Source organism: Cryptomeria japonica, chromosome 2, assembly GCF_030272615.1.
Source record: "Cryptomeria japonica chromosome 2, Sugi_1.0, whole genome shotgun sequence".
NCBI lineage: Eukaryota > Viridiplantae > Streptophyta > Pinopsida > Cupressales > Cupressaceae > Cryptomeria > Cryptomeria japonica.
Window position 1 is genome coordinate 108,372,527 of NC_081406.1, and position 14,790 is coordinate 108,387,316.

Below are 14,790 nucleotides of genomic sequence, written 5' to 3' on the forward strand. Positions count from 1 at the left end.
TGCGGCCATGGCAGCTCTGAGAGTGTTCACCTTGGTGTTGGGCTTACTGGGTGGGCGATAGCACAAAAATTAAAAAATTAAAGTTTGTTCGCTTCAAACAAGGTGCAGATTCTCGATCCTTAGCTACTAGATTAGTGATTATGGGCATGTATGCCAGCAAAGTCTTGCGCCTGACTTATAAGCAAAGGTCTCTGGCAAAGAAGAGCAAACAAATATTTCCAGCATCCAGATGGGAGGTGCAACTTTTTTCCTCTTTTCTCTATAATTGCATGATTCCATCATAATTGTTTTGGTTTCATGCAGATACATTATGCAACTAAGAGGTGGGAACGCTATATAATGAATATGAAGTTTAATATAATATATAAATATATTTAAATTTTAATATTTTTTATTTAAATCCATATGACTAATATTATTTAATTATATAATTTTAATTTTTTTTTTGTTCTTATGTTGTAAATATGTATATATACATGGATTTTATATATTTTGTGTATTGACGAACCCAAAACAAACCCAACTCCAGATTTTTTCGGTGAATCAACAAACTGAGACAAACTGATACCAAGATCAGTAACTTAGGTTATAGGTGAAGTTCATCGAGCAGTGTTTTCCATATAGTATATCATATCAGTCTCTCTACAAAATATTAAGGAATAATACTATTTTGTCTTGATACCATTTTTTTTCCTCAAATGTTCATACATCCAAATTTAAACATGTCCAACTCAAACCTAAAAGAAAATTTTTTGCAGCTTGATCAACTTAAAATTTATAATATGTTTGATGGCATGTATTGATGTAGGTATGGAGATAAGTATTATATAACACATTGAATGTAAACTATCAGACTTTAATTGCCTTCTAGTCACATCTAGTGGTAAAAATTTGTGGTTTCTTTTGATCATAAATCACAACACATTCTGTGAATAAATCAAGCTGAAGAGAAAGAGGACATAAAAAGATGGAAAGAAATTCAACAATAGGGATGAACTATTAGTATATCAAAAGATTAAGCATCACAATGGCAACTACTACAAGGAAAGGTCACCCGGAGACTGAGGGTCTGCCATGGACTTCAATTGAATGGGAGTTGACACGTTCCAGAAGAACCACTACCACAAACAGTAGCATGCCCCGCAGTCCAACCATGAATTAATACTGCTCTTACAATAAGAAATACCAATGTACATATCACCATCAAAATCTTCATCGCTAGAAAAATTGAAAAGATACAAACCTGAAACAGAAAATAAAACTTACCTTTTCACAGTATTTCTCATGACGAACGTTGGACACTTCATTCAAAGCTAATGTGGGTGAGGAAAGTCCCTACATGCAACCTGCAGACAATTCAAATAGACTAGAAATTTATCAGCATCCAGAGCTCAACGAGAAGTTCCACATTTTTTATTAATTGAAGTGGCTTATGTATTTTCCCCTCCGCCTATCTTAATCATGAAATCTATACTTCGGAAGCAATAACATATGGTGGATTTCGATGCGACTGCCTTCCCATTGGAATGATTAATGTGCCTTGTAAGAAGGAGATATCAGATATGATACTATCTGCCTTTACAAGGCCTGTCTTCCTCCCCACTCCATTTCATTTTTCATTTATCAGCTGTCTTCTGATGTACTAAGGAGACCAGAATTGAGAAGAGGACTCTGCAAAGGAGGTTTCCGATCTGCACCTGAAACATTTTCTCCTTGCTTTAGCTCTGAGACATTCACAACAATCAGAACAATATTGGTTCTTAACCATCTGGTTAAAAATAGAAAGGAAAAAAGGCTCTGGTAGAAGATCTGGTGTCCAAACTAACCCAACCAATTAAAAACATAATTCGCTAGTAGGTAGTGAAGTCCTTACAGAAATCTTTTGAGATTCACACTAGAGCTGCAATAATTGCAGGGGCTAAGCTGAAGCCAAGAAAGATGGAGGAAGCTGAGATGAACAAGGAAAGAATAGTTGATCTGAAAGCAGAACCAAGAACTTTGCAGGGAGATTTGAAATGGTTACAATATGTTTCATTGAGATGATCAAACAATTTCTGATATGTAGGGTAAGAGTAGATGGTAAAATCTTGAAAATCTCAAGCTCCCACCCATTACTGGTTGCTTTCAATCATAAACAATAACGTGATCTGTAGATGAATCAAGCTGAAGAGAGGAAAAGGGCAGACGAAGGTGCAAAGAAATTGCTTGATAGGGATGAGCCACTTGTATATCAATAGATTGCAAGTATCACAATGGCAACAACTACAAGGCAAGCTGGCCAAGAGAATGAGATTCTCAGGGATTTTTATTGAATAAGAGTTGAATGGAAATTGACCAATAAGCCATGGTTCCAAAGACATCCCTCCCACCATAGAATGTTGCATGCTCTGCAGTCCAACAATGGACTAGTACTGCTCTTACAATGAGCGATACCTGTGTACATATCACCATCAAAATTTTCATCACTAGAAAATAAAAATAAAAATAAACCTTATACAGCAAAGAAAAATTTTCACAATATTTCTAATGACGTGTTGAGGAAAGTCCCTACATGTAACTTGCAAACAATTAAAATGGACTACAAATTCATCAACATCAAGAGCTCAACACTACAGTACACAAATATGACGTGTTGAGGAAAGTCCCTACATGTAACATGCAAACAAATAAAATAGACTCCAAATTCATCAACATCAAGAGCTCAACAAGATATTCCTTGTTTATTTGTCATGCCCCCCACCAAGAAATTGTGGCCTTTACAATACAGATCGCAGCATTTATAAATAAGCCTAGGCAATGAAATTAATAGCAATTCAAAGCAGATGACCTTATAAATAATTCTAGGCAATGAGATTAATGGCAATTCAAAGGTGACCAACCAAGATTAAAAAGAGTAACTATTAGAAAGGGCCGACTGAGATTCATTAATGATTATCAGTGGCCAGCAATTAAAGAAGAAAAGTGGCGACTCATTTAAGAGACAGCAATATTGAAGAGAGGTGTCTCTCTCAAACGTAAAGATATAAGAGGGAAGAACAATTAATTGGAAGAACATAAATTCAGGAATTCATTGAGTAATAAATAGAAATCAGATCACTAATCATCAATTTGGAAATAAATCATTATTCTCAAAGGGCAGCAATGAAGAGTGATGACTCATTTCTTGAAAAGAGTGGTGACTCTTCCATAAAGAAGATATATATATATTGATATCATTCCATAAAAGCAATTATTAAAGCATCACTTATCAATCCATCAAGAAAAAGCAATCAGCAAAGATCAATCAAGAAATATCTATTGGCAATAATTTAGCAAATTCTTTGGGAAATCAGTTTTGAATTTGTGGAAGTGTCTTGCAAATAGGAAGGATAAAATCCCTTTCAAGTTCTTGAGAGATGAAAAGACAGCTGATACAGGGGCATTGACTTTTCTTTTTGTTCCTTGTTTTCATAGTTAGGTTTTTTATGTTTTGTTTTTCCATTTTGGTTGTTGAGCTGTTCAGATCAGAATCTTCTTCTATTTTCTCTTTCAGACATGTTGCTAGAGTTTAGGGAAATTTCATGGGCAAGTTCATTGGAGGAGATTCTCACATTTTTTATCCCTCCGATCAGCTTATTTGGCACATTCAGTTGTGGGAGTTACAGAAGATGGGGAATTCCCGTGAAAAAACAAAAACAGATCTGCAATGGTGAAGAAAAAAAGGAAGGTGGATCAATCCTGTTTTAGGACGGACAGGGATTGGATCGGAGGGATGCACATGTTCTGGCTGGACAGAAAGTTTTTGAAAAGGACCTTTTGGTATCGTTTTTGAAAGGAGAGAAGGATCGAGTGAAAGATAGAGTGGGGTCGGGCAAAATGGAACCCGTGGAGCAGAGTAAGAGCAGTTGTTTTTGAGAGGAGTTTGAAACTGGCAGGCCCTCAAGAGTAGTTGAGGCAGAGTTGCGAAAGGAACAGAAACCCATCTTTTGAATCGGGCTAAATAGCCACCAATAAGCAATGGCTGGGTGAATTTTGGTTTGTGATTTCTGAATAAAAGTGCAATCAAATAGATGTAATCTTCTTCCTACACATTGCTGTAATAAGATGAATATTGAGTACTGGTTCCTTGACTTATGGATTGTCTCATAATGAGTATTGTGCAGATGTAAATCTTCTTGTCACAATAAGTGTATTGACAGTTTTTGATAGGTTTTGAAGCTCCTGTTACAACTAGATGCTAATGTAATTGGTCTGGGTTCCGTCCCTATTAAGGCAGAGTTAGTTTGTTTTTGGTTCTGTTTTTTTTCTGGAAGTAGGTTGTCTCTGTATATGGTGAAAGTTGCCATCATAAACAACTATGGTCTGCATAGCTGAGTTCCTGTCGCATGAGGGCAGAAATAGTTCGCATTGGTTTTTGTTTGGAACAGCCTGCCATTAACAGCCCCCCTTTCATGCTCTTATCAAATTGAACAGGAGTTGGAAGGACGGCCAGCCTTCCATGCTCTTGGGCATGATCAAGGAGGATGGCAAGCCTTCAAGATGGACTCAAAGAAAGAAGGGTGGCCCACCTTCCATGCTCTCGGCTAGTCAAGGACAACCAGCCTTGATAATTGCCATTTGCAAGCATCCAAGGAATTCACGATGTGATTGGTTGCGAGGAATATGCTATGATGTATTGATCTGAATATTAATAATGCCATGATGCATTGATTTGAATATTATCATAACTTATTGACTTCGACAAGACAGTCTGAAGGAGGATTATTGCAGAAAATCAAGATAAGTTCTATCTTCTGAATTATTAATAAAATTAAAAGAATATTATAGTAAAATTTCTTCATTTTTTGATAAAATTATATTTATAAATATATTACAATTCTCATCTTAAGTTGGAATTGTTGTTTTTAGGGCAAAAATCAGGAATAACCCAAAAAGGGGCATTATTAATTGAGGTAGCTATATATTTTCCCCTTGGTCTATCTTAATCATGAAATCTATACTTTGGAAGCAATAATATATGGTGAATTTCATAGTGATTTTCAGTTATTTGTAATGACTAATGTGCCCTGTAGGCAGGAGATACCAGATCTAATTACTTGTCTTTACAAGGCCACTCTTCCTCCTCCATTTCATTTTTCAGCTATCATCTTTATCTTCTGTTGCATTAAGGAGACCAAAAGTCAAATGACAGAGAAGGGAGACAACTACTTTGAAGAGGAGGTTTCTGACCTGCAACCTGAAACTGTTTTTCCTTGCTCTACCTCTGAGACATTCACATTGATCAGAAAAATGTTGGGTCCTAACTAACTGGCTAATGATGGAAAGTAAGAAAAGTCTGGTCTTCAAACTGTTAATTTTAACACTTTCAGATTAACTAAACTCAGAAAATCAGAATTTGTTTACTGATTAGATTAATTAGATTAGAGATTTATAGTTTCAGATTTAAGCAAAGTAAGGAAAGAGAATGAAATAAAGACAAGACACAGTTACCCTAGGAAAACCTCCTAGGAGGAAAAACCCAGCCAGAAAAGATCCTCGGATCTGATTATGGATTATGGTTATGCAATCATTACAACACTTATCTCAAGAACTTGTAGAAGCAGATGTTGCTGTCGCAGAAAGAATGACAGATTGGTTGGCTGTCACATGTGTGTTGGTTGCTGCTGACTTGCTGCTCCTTTAACCCAGATTGCAGACCTTCAAGGAAATCGCACTATCTTCACTAAGTTCGCTGACTTCTAATGATGGAATTCACACCTCAACTAGCAGATCCAAATTGCTGATGTAGCAGATGTAATTGCTGTAGGTGCAGATGTAGTCTTCCTTCGTGAAGTTTGCATTATCCAGACAAGTATATTTCGCATGAAGTGAGAACTGAACTGAATGAATTGTGATGTGGGTTTTATGTTTATATATATGAGGAGCAAACCCCTTTAACATGTCGGCTTGCAAAATAATTAAAACCTTTTTAATTATTTAATTTATTTAATTGCTTAATGCGAAATGTTTAGGATAGGCCCTATCATGATGGCGTGTAGACTTTAGTGTAGAGTGGAGGTGAAGCGTGGAGATATAGGGCGCAGCCCTTATGTGTTGGAGAAGGGGCTGGCCCCCTCAAGCGGATTCCAATGTTGCCCACGGCAATTGGAATCCGCCACCCTAATTACAAACAACACTCCCTCTTAATTAGGGAGGAGAACATAACCATAATCTTCCATCTTACACGCACGCAAAGGATGGATTACATAATCAAAATATTGTAGTCTTCCATCTTGCACACAAGCATATAATGGAACTACATAATATAACCTTCCAGCTCGCATACAAGCACAGACTGGATCCACCTTACATTGCCCGCAGAGGGTGGAGAGGATCTTTTCTACCATCTTATATTGCCCATAGAGGATGGTCAACAATTACACTTCTCCCTGAGAAGATTACAATACCATCTTACATTGCCCGCAGAGGATGGTTAATAATTACACTTCTCCTTGAAAAGATTACAATACCACCTTACATTGCCCACAGAGGGTGGTTTGATACAACACAATGTATCAATGAGATTGAGACTCCCTCTCAATTAGAATTTCATTTTCCACAATACCAAGTCTGTCCCTGAAGTACACAAACTTCACTTTGGATAGAGGCTTGGTAAGAATATCTGCAACCTGCTCATCAGTGCTGACATACTTCAGCTGAATAACACCTCTTTGCACCATATCCCGAATGAAATGATAATGGGTTTCCACATGTTTTGACCTGTCATGAAACACTTGATTGATAGACATTTTGATACAACTCTGGTTATCATAATGAATAACTGTAGGATCCCAAGGTTGACCAAATAGCCTAGCAAGAAGCTTACGAAGCCACACTGCTTCCCTAGAAGCTACACTTGCTGCAATATACTCAGCTTCAGCAGTACTCAATGCCACTGAGGATTGTTTTCTGCAAGCCCAAGAGATCACTGCGGATCCCAAGCTAAAACAAATACCGGAGGTGCTTTTCCTGTCTTTGACACTTCCAGCCCAGTCTGCATCTGAATAACCTTCCAAGGTTATTGAAGTGTTAAGTGGATACTTCAGCCCAAAACCAATTGTGCCTCGCAAGTACCTTAGGATGTGCTTGGCTACAACAAGATGAACATGTTTGGGCATGCTCATAAACTGGCTGAGAGCATTCACAACAAAACATATGTCTGGTCTAGTGTTAACTAGATACATTAGTGATCCAATCAATTGTCGGTACTCTGATGGATCTGCAAAATCAGAGTTAGTTGCAGAAACACTTAACTTCTTTAAGTTAGATTCCATAGGAGTAGACATGGGTTTACAATCCGTCATTCTAAATCTTTTCAAAATGTCAATAGTATACTTTCCTTGACTTAGAAAAATTTCGTTAGATCTTTGCCATACTTCTAGACCTAGAAAATAATGCATTAGACCTAAGTCTTTCATTTCAAATTCTGAAGCGAGTTCTTTCTTGCATCTAATAATAAGTTCATCTTTACCAATAAGAAATAAGTCATCCACATATAGAACTAGAATTAGCATTTCATCATTGGCTAACTTAAAGTATATGTTAGAGTCAGCATCATTTTTACAAAAACCTAGACTTAACAAGTATTTATCAATTCTTTCACACCAAGCACGAAGAGCTTGTTTAAGGCCATACAGAGCTTTCTTCAACCTACACACATGAGTTAATCCATCTTGAATCTCATAACCCTCAAGTTGTTCAATATAGACCTCTTCCTCAATGACACCATTAAGGAAGGCAGTCTTAACATCCATCTAATGTAGTTTCCAACCCCTAGCAGCAGCAATAGCTATTATTGTTCTAATAGAAGTATATCTAGCAACAGGAGCAAATGTTTCTTCATAGTCTATGCCTTCTTTTTGAGAAAAACCACGAGCTACAAATCTAGCCTTATATTTTTCAATACTACCATCAGCATTATGTTTAATTTTAAATAACCATTTAAAGGAAACAACAGATTTACCTTTGGGTTTGGGCACAATATCCCAAACATCATTCTTGATGATTGATTGATACTCTTCATCCATAGCAAGCTTCCAGGCATGATGATTCAAGGCTTCTTCAACATTGCAAGGTTCAGTTTCAATGAGATTGCACATCAATGCAACGTAGTTGGAGAATACTTGAGGTCTCTTAGTTTCAAGAAAGGTGCCACTGGGAGCAGCAAATCTTTCAGCTTCTTGAATGGTGTTTCTTACCCAAAGAGGCCTCTTTTTGGTAACAACAATGTCACTAGGAATATCAGTGGGATTCATGGGCTCTGGTGGATCATTATGTTCTTCTTGAGGTGGAGGTTCAACCAGCTCCCTCTGAATCTCAAGGTTAGCATCAACATTTATATCTTGATTGTCATTAATTTCATCAATAACACAGGAACCTTTTGATTTCTTAAAAGCAATGTCTTCTTCAAATGTAACATCCCTACTTACCTCAACATACCTTTGACCCGGGATGTATATCTTAAATGCCTTGGAGGATTCACTGTAGCCGACTAGCATGCCTTTCTTTCCGAAGGGTTCCAACTTGGATCGCTTTTCCTTGGGCACATGAACATAAACGGGACTTCCAAAAATTCTGAGGTGACTGATGTCTGGTTTGGATCTTGTGAAGGCTTCTTCAGGGGTCATGTTCTTTAGAACACGGTGTGGACATCTATTCTGGATATACACTGTTGTTCTAGAAGCCTCAGCCCATAGGAAGGTTTGCAAATCTTGATCGTGAATCATAGCCTTTGCAGCCTCAACAATAGTCCTATTATTTCTTTCAGCAACTCCATTTTGTTGAGGATTGTATGGAACCCAAAACTCCCTCTTAATTCCTGACTCAACATAAAAATCATAAAAGCTACTGGAGGTGTACTCACCTCCATTGTCAGATTTTAGACATTTAATTCTTTTACCAGAGGAGTTTTCAGTTAATGCCTTAAACTCTTTAAATTTATTTAAGACTTCATCAGATTCTTTAGATTTCAAGAAGTAGATCCAAGTTTTCCTAGAGAAATCATCTATGAAGATTACGTAATAAAGAAATCCACTAGGAGATGCTATAGACATAGGACCACATAAATCAGAGTGAACAAGTTCTAGTTTGTCTTTAGTTCTATTTTCACTTTTATGAAAAGGACTTTTAACATTTTTACCTATGGCAACCTTTGCAAGTATTATCATGAATTTGACTGAGTTTGGGCATACCTTTGACTAACTTTTCAAGAGAGGGAAGAGCTTGATAATGCAAGTGTCCAAGTCTTCTATGCCATAGCTCACAGGATTCAGGAGCCTCATTAATGAGGGCTTGAATAGGGTTAGTAGAGAGCTTATAAAGACTATCATATCTATGACCGATTATACGAGCAGATTTAAAACTAGATTTCTTAGGCCAAGCAAGAACTTTTCCCTCAGAAAATGCAATTTGATAACCTTTATCTTCTAGAGCAGAAATGGAAATTGGGTTTCTTTTAATTCTAGGAACAAACAAGATATCACTAAGATGCAGAAAAATACCAGAGTCTAAATTTAAAGAAGTAGAGCCAGAACCTCTTACCGAATAACGAGCGTCATCACCAATTACCACGTGAAGGCTAGTATCCTTTTCTACTAAATCTGAAAGATGATCACAGTAGACTGTGATGTGTCTGGAAGCACCACTGTCAATCAACCATGTATTACTATCTGTAGGAATACTGCTAGACAGAGCGGAAATGAATAAGAAGTCATCATTTTGTTCTGAGTCTTCATTTAGGTTGGCTTCACTTTGGGTAGGGTTATTCTGACATTCTTTAGCATAGTGACCAAGTTTGTCACATCTAAAGCATCGGACACACGAGGTATCTCTTGGTTTCTTCCAAGGGTCCTGGAAACTAAATGGTCTGAATTCCCTATTTCTTTTTGGATAAGGCTTCTTCCAATTTCCCCCTTTCTTGCATTGGGCTGCAAGCATGTGATGATCATCTACATGGGCAATTTTGGTTTGCCCTCTTGTGATGAGACGAGACTCTTCTTGGATGCAATCATTCTTAAGGCGATCAAGGGTAGGTAACTCAGTTCTGCCACTTATGGTTTGGATAAATGACTCCCATGAGTGAGGTAGACCATTTAGGGCAATCATAACAAGGTTTTTGTCTTCCATGATATGACCAGTTAAACCTAGTTGTTTCTTTAGTTCTGAAATTCTCATAAAGTAGGAAATAATAGAATCTTCTTTTGCCATTTTGATATTAAGTAGTTGCTGCCTTAAAGTAATTGCCCTACTAAGATTGTTAACTTCATATGTACCTTGTAGATGGCTGAACATTTCCCTTGCAGTAGTAAATGAGGCAATAGAGGTGACTAGGTGGTCCTTGACTGAATCAATGAGAATCTTCCTGGCCTTGACAGCATCCCTTTTGAATTGTTTTAGTTCAGTTGCATCTGTAGGTTCAGTTAGCTCTTTCGCTTCTATGAATTGGAGAAGATCTTCTTCCTCTAGAGCCAACTTGATTCGAACCTTCCATGCAGTAAAATTGAGATTCCCATCAAGCCTATCTTCAACTTTCAACCCCATTGACCCAACCTGCAAATGTGACAAGAATCTGGAAATAAAGGAGTACTGAATTCTAAAATTTGAAAGTTGATCTAGCCTATAGCTCTGATACCATGTTAATTTTAACACTTTGAGATTAACTAAACTCAGAAAATCAGAATTTGTTTACTGATTAGATTAATTAGATTAGAGATTTATAGTTACAGATTTAAGCAAAGTAAGGAAAGAGAATGAAATAAAGACAAGACACAGTTACCCTGGGAAAACCTCCGAGGAGGAAAAACCCAGCCAAAAAAGATCCTCGGATCTGATTATGGATTATGGTTATGCAATCATTACAACACTTATCTCAAGAACTTGTAGAAGCAGATGTTGTTGTCACAGAAAGAATGACAGATTGGTTGGCTGTCACATGTGTGTTGGTTGCTGCTGACTTGCTGCTCCTTTAACCCAGATTGCAGACCTTCAAGGAATTCGCACTATCTTCACTAAGTTCGTTGACTTCTAATGATGGAATTCACACCTCAACTAGCAGATCCATATTGCTGATGTAGCAGATGTAATTGTTGTAGGTGCAGATGTAGTCTTCCTTCCTGAAGTTCGCATTATCCAGACAAGTATATTTCGCATGAAGTGAGAACTAAACTGAATGAATTGTGATGTGGGTTTTATGTTTATATATATGAGGAGCAAAGCCCTTTAACATGTCGGCTTGCAAAATAATTAAAACCTTTTTAATTATTTAATTTATTTAATTGCTTAATGTGAAATGTTTAGGATAGGCCCTATCATGATGGTGTGTAGACTTTAGTGTAGCGTGGAGGTGAAGCGTGGAGATATAGGGCCCAGCCCTTATGTGTTGGAGAAGGGGCTGGCCCCCTTAGGCGGATTCCAATGTTGCCCACGGCAATTGGAATCCGCCACCCTAATTACAAACAACACAAACTGACCCAAATTATTATATAAGTAATTTGCCAGAAGGTGGTGGAGCAACTGCTGAAATCTGATAAGATTCACACTAGAGCTGAAGAAATTAGAGAGACTAAAGTGAAGCCAAGAATGATGGAGGGAGTTGAGATGAATAAAAAAAGAATGGTTGAGGTGAAGGCAGAATAGAAATCTTTGGAAGGGAGATTTGAAATGGTTAGTGTTATGCCCTGCATAACACACCCCAACTTTTTGCTTCTCAAGCTGGGGGCCACCCTTTTTGCTTTGCTCTGTTTTGTTCCTGTCTCCTCTTCGTTTGCACTTTGGAACCTCGGTGTTGCTTCTATTTTGTGTCATTTTTGCATGTTACGTTATTTCTGCCTCTAGGGCACTATCACGAAAGTGAGCAGTGAGCGCTAGTTTCGTAACAGTTGAGTTGAACCCCAAAACCCCGAAATCCTGAAATCCTCAATAATGGACCCCGGAACCCCGGAGTCTTCGTTGTGTGTCTTCTCCTTAGTCGTTGTTGTCGCCCTGTCATTGCTTGTTCATGTTTCTTTCGTCCTTCCTCTTCCAGGTTGGTCTTTCATTTCCTTGTCCTTGTTTTCTCGTTTTTTGTGTTTCCTATTTTTGTAGTTTAGGGTTTAGAGTTAAATTTCATGCTTTCAATAAAAAATGATTTGTATCGATCCATAGGTTGTTGGCCTTGCTTCTTGGTTCCGGGATCTCGGAACCCCGAAATCCCAAAATCCTCAATAATGGACCTTGAAATCTCGAAATCCTCAATAATGGACCTCGAAACTCTGGAACCCCGAAATCCCGAAATTTCGGAGTCCCTTATGATTTTGCTAATATGATGAAGCTGATTATGTATCTTGTGTTGCATGTTACGAAATACCTGCCTCTGGAGCACCGTTACGGAAGTGAACAATGAGCGCTAGTTTCGTAGCAGTTGAATTAGACTTATGGAACCTTCCACCTCATCCCGAAACAAGACTAGAGAGTACAGAGGAGGTGCTCAGAGTTTTTAAATTCAGAATGGAGTATATTGTTGACCCACCAACTGCTTCTATAGAATGTTTCATCAGCAACTACCAGAACTACAAGAGAAATAAAGGACAAACATGCAGTTAGAAAAAGAAAAATGCATGTTGAAGCAGTGCCACCACCACAACCACAATAGCTTCAACTGATAATGGATTTCACACTTGCTTTTTGGGCATCATTTTTGCATGTTACGAAATACCTGCCTCTGGAGCACCATCACGGAAGTGAGTGGTGAGCGCTAGTTTCGTAACAGTTAAGTGGAGTTCACAGGCAGCGACTTGCATGTCGATTGCGACTCCCATCATTTTGTAATGCTAGTTTTGCATGTTGGATTACCATCACCACTACTACAACTAGGCCTTCAACTAATGTTGTAACTCACACTTCCTTTTTGGGCAAGATTTATGCATGTTACGAAATACCTGCTTCCAGAGCACCATTTTGGAAGTGAACCTTGAGTACTAGTTTAGTAGTACTTAACTGGAGTTCAAAAGCAGAAACTTGCATGTCAACTGCGACTCCTTGCTTTTTGTAATCCTTAATTTAGGCATGATGCCTTCCTTAGGATGTAGGGAAAAAACTCTATAAATTGGAGGATTTATGTCATTGTAAAGGTCCACGAATTGATGATTTGAGGTCCATTTTAGAGATTCCATTAGAGATTTTATGCAGATTTTTATAAGTTTAGAAGATTTTGTGATACTCTTTGAAGTTTAATACAAAAAGCAACTTGTGGATTGCCTGATCTACTTGTGTGTTCTATATGGTTGTGTTCTTCGTGATCTGGTAACTTCTATTGTCTGAATCAGCAACTAGTTCTTTTGGATGCTTTATTATTTTATGAATCATATTGCGCATGTAAATGGTATATGAGGATTAAAATTGATAGAGCGATTATTATTTGGGTGATATTCATTTCCGTTGGTGTGTAAAGTTGTCTGACTTCATATATTTTCCGGAGTTCATATTTGAATGCTGATTTAGTGGTATTGATAATATTTGGATTACGAAATTCTAACCGTGTGGATAATTAAGTTGTTATTGTATCGATTTCATTTTTATTTCCTTGTTCCCCTTATCTATCTTTTGCTGTTTATTTTGAGAAGGTGAAAATCAAAAAATACAAAAAAAAAATAGGTAATTCGAAGTAGTTACAACCAGCGGGCCCCTTGACAAGTACAATCGCATCAGCCACTGAGTGATCCAACAACGTCATGACCTGACTATAGAGACCTTGGAGTAATTAGTCTTTCAAGATTGATTGCTTTTCAGAAGAGGTGGTGAGTGTTCACATAAACTAACTGACTATTAGTGAGTGTGTCAAAACACCCGTCAACAGTTAGAATACATTTCAATGAGAATCATGTAATTTGTGATATGTAGGGTAAGGGTGGATGTTAAAATCTTGAAAGTCTCAAGCTCTCACCCATTACTAGTTACTTTCAATCATAAATAGTAACACAATCTATGGATAAATCAGAGAGAGAGAGAGTACTGAGATGGAAAGAAATTCCATAATAGAGATAAGCCACTTGTATATCGATAGATTGTGAGTATCACAATGGTAACAACTACAAGGTAAGGTGACCCTAAGACTGAGACTCTGCCATGAATTTTTATTTTATAAGACTTGAATGGAAACTAACCCATGGGCCTTCAAAGCCACTACTCCACATTAAAATGGGGACATTCCTTGCAGTCCAACCATGAACTAGTACTTATGTTACAATAAGAGATACTAATGTACATATCACCATCAAAATCAAAAAAGATATAAGGCTGAAAGGGCAAAGAAATAACCTTTTCAGAGTATTTCTCATAAGGAATGTTTTTAAATAGAAAATTTACAGGAAAATGACATCACCAAAGCCTTAGCTTTGAAACTGTTTCATCTCCTTCCTCAAATTCTCTGACCTAAGCAGATTGGCTTTATTAAATCTAGATACACATTGGATTAAACCATTGTAGTTTGGTAAGGCATAGAATGGACCAAGCAGTCTCACCAACAGGCTCTATATCAAAATTGACTTTGCTAAGGCTTATGATCATATTGAATGGCCCTTCATCCTGGCTATGGTCAAAGCCTTGGGATTTGGCCCCCAGTTCATGCAGTTTGTGTGTATTATTTTTGTTGATGCTTTGCCTGTATTATAATCAATGGTCAGCAATCCATTCCTTTTGGGCTCTTTTAGTCTATTCACTAAGGATGCCCCCTTGCTCTAGCATTATATGTGATTTCTGCCAAAGAGTTTGGATACCTCTTATCTCAATCTATTTCTC

At 37.5% G+C, this 14,790-nt stretch overlaps 1 long non-coding RNA gene across 2 annotated transcripts in view; it reads right to left on the reverse strand.

The window, feature by feature from the left end:
* Positions 1 to 768: 768 nt before the first annotated feature.
* Positions 769 to 14,790, reverse strand: part of LOC131873458 (uncharacterized) — a 32,782-nt gene continuing 18,760 nt past the window's right edge. The window contains exons 3-4 of one of the 2 annotated variants that reach the window (XR_009371402.1): positions 1,267 to 2,433; positions 769 to 1,164 (exon numbers count right to left, since the gene is read on the reverse strand). This is a non-coding gene — a long non-coding RNA (uncharacterized LOC131873458). The remainder of the gene's footprint in view (positions 1,165 to 1,266; positions 2,434 to 14,790) is intronic. The other variant, XR_009371401.1, reaches the window with a different exon arrangement.